Consider the following 6,533-nt stretch of genomic DNA (forward strand, 5'->3'; position numbering starts at 1 on the left):
AGGTACATTTCCTGAAGAAAATGTGAGTGGTGCTTGCCGTGGCAAAACTCGTCAAACAGCATGTTGTAACTTGAAAAGAAAAAAAATTACGGTCATAAATAAATCAGCCCAGAAGTCTGTACGATTTTCTGGTGCAGAAATATGTGATTTTTTACTCGGTTGCTAGGGTAAGCCCATGTGGTTGCTATGCAGTTACCAAGGTAATACAATACATGGGTCCTTTCCATCCTGAGTGAAATAAGTCAACCCGGAAGTCTGTAGTGTTTTCTGGTGCAGAGATATGTGATTTGTTACTCGGTTGCTAGGGTAACCCCATCTGGTTGCTAGGCAGTTACCATATGTGATACGTAATCGAAGTGTCGTCCTTGCCATCCTGGTTGAAATAAATCAACCCGGAAGTCTGTACTCTTTTCTGGTGCCGAGATATGTGATTTGTTTCTCGGTTGCTAGGGTAACCCCATCTGGTTGCTAGGCAGTTACCATAGTGATAGTAATCAAGTGTCCTTGCGATCCTGAGTGAAATAAATCAACCCGGAAGTCAGTACTATTTTGTGGTGCAGAGATATGTGATTTGTTACTCGGTTGCTAGGGTAACCCCATCTGGTTGCTAGGCAGTTACCATAGTGATAGTAATCAAGTGTCCTTGCCATCCTGATTGAAATAAGTCAACCCAGAAGTATCTACGTTTTTCTGATGCAGAGATATGTGATTTGTTACTCGGTTGCTAGGGTAACCCCATGTGGTTGCTAGGCAGTTACCATATTGATACTAATGAAGTGTCCTTGCCATCCTGGTTGAAATAAATCAACCTGGAAGTCTGTACTCTTTTCTGGTGCCGAGATATGTGATTTGTTTCTCGGTTGCTAGGGTAACCCCATCTGGTTGCTAGGCAGTTACCATAGTGATAGTAATGAAGTGTCCTTGCCATCCTGAGTGAAATAAATCAACCCGGAAGTCAGTACTATTTTCTGGTGCAGAGATATGTGATTTGTTACTCGGTTGCTAGGGTAACCCCATCTGGTTGCTAGGCAGTAATCATAGTGATACTAATCAAGTGTCCTTGCCATCCTGATTGAAATAAGTCAACCCGGAAGTCTGTACGTTTTTCTGATGCAGAGATATGTGATTTGTTACTCGGTTGCTAGGGTAAGCTCATGTGGTTGCTAGGCAGTTACCATAGTGATACTAATGAAGTGTCCTTGCCATCCTGATTGAAATAAGTCAACCCGGAAGTCTCTACGTTTTTCTGATGCAGAGATATGTGATTTGTTACTCGGTTGCTAGGGTAACCCCATCTGGTTGCTAGGAAGTTAACATAGTGATACTTATCAAGTGTCCTTGCCATCCTGATTGAAATAAGTCAACCCGGAAGTCTCTATGTTTTTGTGATGCAGAGATATGTGATTTGTTACTCGGTTGCTAGGGTAAGCCCATCTGGTTGCTAGGCAGTTACCATAGTGATACTAATGAAGTGTCCTTGCCATCCTGATTGAAATAAGTCAACCCGGAAGTCTCTACGTTTTTCTGATGCAGAGATATGTGATTTGTTACTCGGTTGCTAGGGTAACCCCATCTGGTTGCTAGGCAGTTAACATAGTGATACTTATCAAGTCTCCTTGCCATCCTGATTGAAATAAATCAACCCAGAAGTCTCTCTGATTTTCTGGTGCAGAGATATAGTTACTGCTAAACGGTTGCTAGGGTACTCTGTGTAGTTGCTAGGGAGTGGCTTGGCAGCTGCCAATCATGAATCTCCAAAGGCTGCTTGTCAGTATGAATGATATAAACCAACTCCCATGCCTCTGTGACATTCAGAATGGAAGATATCCCTCTATGGATTTTGGTTGTTAAGGTGCTCGACAATGGTTGCTAGGGAGGGGCTAGGAAGTGTTGAAGTGATGCATGATTGGCTGTTTGCTGTCCCGAGTCAAACGAGACCACCCTTGTGTTTCTATGACACTTCTATCCGGAGATATCCCTTTGATCTTTTTCAATAGAAGTCTATGGGACTTGTTGCTAAGGTGCTCTTAATGGTTGCTAGGGCGTGGCTTGATAGCTTCACAATGATCCAGAGAGACTGATTGGTTGTCTGAGTAAAATGAGCCCACCCCTCGTCTCTATGACACTGTGATCCAGAGCTATGTTCAATACAAATCCCTATGCCTTTTCATTTCATGGGCCGTCCTACACCATTATAAGTCAATTGGGGCATTTTTGGGCAGCTCCTGCCCCCAGGGGTGCAACTTTTACCCCATATTGAGGTATGCTCTTACAGAGCCTGCCAGCCTCTTCAAATGTGGCAAATCACACGTTTCTACGAAATCCTCGCTTGGAGCTGTGACGCGTCAAAGTTTGTCTCAATGTTAAGTCTATGGGATTTTTCGGCCGCTTTTTTGCCCCTGGGGCAAATACCGTACCCCCGATCGCTTATAAAAGTCATAGCACATGTGTCCTCAATAGGCCGTTCGATTTGACACCTCATTCGTGGGTCTACGCCAAACGGTGCGGGACGAGTTAGGTGCCGAAGTTTTGTTAAGAGATATAAAAATAAAAATAAAAATAAAAAGTATAACTAGATGGGGACATTTCCTGAAGAAAATGTGAGTGGTGCTTGCCGTGGCAAAACTCGTCAAACAGCATGTTGTAACTTGAAAAGAGCAAAAATTATGGTCATGAATAAATCAACCCAGAAGTCTGTATGATTTTCTGGTGCAGAAATATGTGATTTGTTACTCGGTTGCTAGGGTAACCCCATCTGGTTGCTAGGCAGTTACCATAGTGATACTTATGAAGTGTCCTTGCCATCCTGATTGAAATAAGTCAACCCGGAACTCTCTACGTTATTGTGATTAAGAGATATGTGATTTGCTAGTCGGTTGCTAGGGTAACCCCATCTGGTTGCTAGGCAGTTACCATAGTGATACTAATGAAGTCTCCTTGCCATCCTGATTGAAATAAGTCAACCCGGAAGTCTCTACGTTTTTGTGATGCAGAGATATGTGATTTGTTACTCGGTTGCTAGGGTAACCCCATATGGTTGCTAGGCAGTTACCATAGTGATACTAATGAAGTCTCCTTGCCATCCTGAGTGAAATAAGTCAACCCGGAAGTCACTACTGTTTTCTGGTGCAGAGATATGTGATTTGTTACTCGGTTGCTAGGGTAACCCCATCTGGTTGCTAGGCAGTTACCATATTGATACTAATGAAGTGTCCTTGCCATCCTGGTTGAAATAAATCAACCCGGAAGTCTGTACTCTTTTCTGGTGCCGAGATATGTGATTTGTTTCTCGGTTGCTAGGGTAACCCCATCTGGTTGCTAGGCAGTTACCATAGTGATAGTAATCAAGTGTCCTTGCGATCCTGAGTGAAATAAATCAACCCGGAAGTCAGTACTGTTTTCTGGTGCAGAGATATGTGATTTGTTACTCGGTTGCTAGGGTAACCCCATCTGGTTGCTAGGCAGTTACCATAGTGATAGTAATCAAGTGTCCTTGCCATCCTGATTGAAATAAGTCAACCCAGAAGTATCTACGTTTTTCTGATGCAGAGATATGTGATTTGTTACTCGGTTGCTAGGGTAACCCCATGTGGTTGCTAGGCAGTTACCATATTGATACTAATGAAGTGTCCTTGCCATCCTGGTTGAAATAAATCAACCTGGAAGTCTGTACTCTTTTCTGGTGCCGAGATATGTGATTTGTTTCTCGGTTGCTAGGGTAACCCCATCTGGTTGCTAGGCAGTTACCATAGTGATAGTAATCAAGTGTCCTTGCCATCCTGAGTGAAATAAATCAACCCGGAAGTCAGTACTATTTTCTGGTGCAGAGATATGTGATTTGTTACTTTCGGTTGCTAGGGTAACCCCATCTGGTTGCTAGGCAGTAATCATAGTGATAGTAATCAAGTGTCCTTGCCATCCTGATTGAAATAAGTCAACCCGGAAGTCTCTACGTTTTTCTGATGCAGAGATATGTGATTTGTTACTCGGTTGCTAGGGTAACCCCATCTGGTTGCTAGGCAGTTACCTTAGTGATACTAATGAAGTGTCCTTGCCATCCTGATTGAAATAAATCAACCTGGAAGTCTGTACTCTTTTCTGGTGCCGAGATATGTGATTTGTTTCTCGGTTGCTAGGGTAACCCCATCTGGTTGCTAGGCAGTTACCATAGTGATAGTAATCAAGTGTCCTTGCCATCCTGAGTGAAATAAATCAACCCGGAAGTCAGTACTATTTTCTGGTGCAGAGATATGTGATTTGTTACTCGGTTGCTAGGGTAACCCCATCTGGTTGCTAGGCAGTAATCATAGTGATAGTAATCAAGTGTCCTTGCCATCCTGATTGAAATAAGTCAACCCGGAAGTCTCTACGTTTTTCTGATGCAGAGATATGTGATTTGTTACTCGGTTGCTAGGGTAACCCCATCTGGTTGCTAGGCAGTTACCTTAGTGATACTAATGAAGTCTCCTTGCCATCCTGATTGAAATAAATCAACCCAGAAGTTTCTCTGATTTTCTGGTGCAGAGATATAGTTACTGCTAAATGGTTGCTAGGGTACTCTGTTTAGTTGCTAGGGAGTGGCTTGGCAGCTGCCAATCATTAATCTCCAAAGGCTGCTTGTCAGTATGAATGATATAAACCAACTCCCATGCCTCTGTGACATTCAGAATGGAAGATATCCTCTATGGATTTTGGTTGCTAAGGTGCTCGACAATGGTTGCTAGGGAGGGGCTAGGAAGTGTTGAGGTGATTCATGATTGGCTGTTTGCTGCCCGAGTGAAACGAGACCACCCTTGTGTTTCTATGACACTTCTATCCGGAGATATCCCTTTGATGTCTTTCATTAGAAGTCTATGGGACTTGTTGCTAAGGTGCTCTAAATTGTTGCTAGGGCGTGGCTTGATAGATGCAAAATGATCCTGAGATACTGATTGGTCGTCTGAGTAAAATGAGCCCGCCCCATTGTCTCTATGACACTGTGATCCAGAGCTATGTTGAATACAAATCCCAATGCCATTTCATTTCATGGGCCGTCCTACACCATTGTAAGTCAATTGGGGCATTTTTGGGCAGCTCCTGCCCCCAGGGGTGCAACTTTTACCCCATTTTGAGGTATGCTCTTACAGAGCCTGCCAGCCTCTTCAAATATGGCAAATCACACGTTTCTGCGAAATCCTCGCTCGGAGCTGTGACGCGTCAAAGTTTGTCGCAATGTTAAGTCTATGGGATTTTTCGGCCGCTTTTTGCCCCTGGGGCAATTACCGTACCCCGATCGCTTATAAAAGTCATAGCACACGTGTCCTCAATAGGCCGTTCGATTTGACACCTCATTCGTGGGTCTACGCCAAACGGTGCTGGGACGAGTTAGGTGCCGAAGTTTTGTACAGGAGATAGAATAATAATAAAAAAAAAAAGAAAAATAAAAATAAAAACTAGATAGGTACATTTCCTGAAGAAAATGTGAGTGGTGCTTGCCGTGGCAAAACTCGTCAAACAGCATGTTGTAACTGGAAAAGAAAAAAATTATGGTCATAAATAAATCAGCCCAGAAGTCTGTACGATTTTCTGGTGCAGAAATATGTGATTTTTTACTCGGTTGCTAGGGTAAGCCCATGTGGTTGCTATGCAGTTACCAAGGTAATAGAATACATGGCTCCTTTCCATCCTGAGTGAAATAAGTCAACCCGGAAGTCTGTAGTGTTTTCTGGTGCAGAGATATGTGATTTGTTACTCGGTTGCTAGGGTAACCCCATCTGGTTGCTAGGCAGTTACCATATTGATACTAATGAAGTGTCCTTGCCATCCTGGTTGAAATAAATCAACCCGGAAGTCTGTACTCTTTTCTGGTGCCGAGATATGTGATTTGTTTCTGGGTTGCTAGGGTAACCCCATCTGGTTGCTAGGCAGTTACCATAGTGATAGTAATCAAGTGTCCTTGCGATCCTGAGTGAAATAAATGAACCCGGAAGTCTGTACTCTTTTCTGGTGCCGAGATATGTGATTTGTTTCTCGGTTGCTAGGGTAACCCCATCTGGTTGCTAGGCAGTTACCATAGTGATAGTAATCAAGTGTCCTTGCGATCCTGAGTGAAATAAATCAACCCGGAAGTCAGTACTATTTTGTGGTGCAGAGATATGTGATTTGTTACTCGGTTGCTAGGGTAACCCCATCTGGTTGCTAGGCAGTTACCATAGTGATAGTAATCAAGTGTCCTTGCCATCCTGATTGAAATAAGTCAACCCAGAAGTATCTACGTTTTTCTGATGCAGAGATATGTGATTTGTTACTCGGTTGCTAGGGTAACCCCATGTGGTTGCTAGTCAGTAACCATATTGATACTAATGAAGTGTCCTTGCCATCCTGGTTGAAATAAATCAACCTGGAAGTCTGTACTCTTTTCTGGTGCCGAGATATGTGATTTGTTTCTCGGTTGCTAGGGTAACCCCATCTGGTTGCTAGGCAGTTACCATAGTGATAGTAATGAAGTGTCCTTGCCATCCTGAGTGAAATAAATCAACCCGGAAGTCAGTACT

Source organism: Xyrauchen texanus, chromosome 16 (assembly GCF_025860055.1).
Source record: "Xyrauchen texanus isolate HMW12.3.18 chromosome 16, RBS_HiC_50CHRs, whole genome shotgun sequence".
Taxonomy (NCBI): Eukaryota; Metazoa; Chordata; class Actinopteri; order Cypriniformes; family Catostomidae; genus Xyrauchen; species Xyrauchen texanus.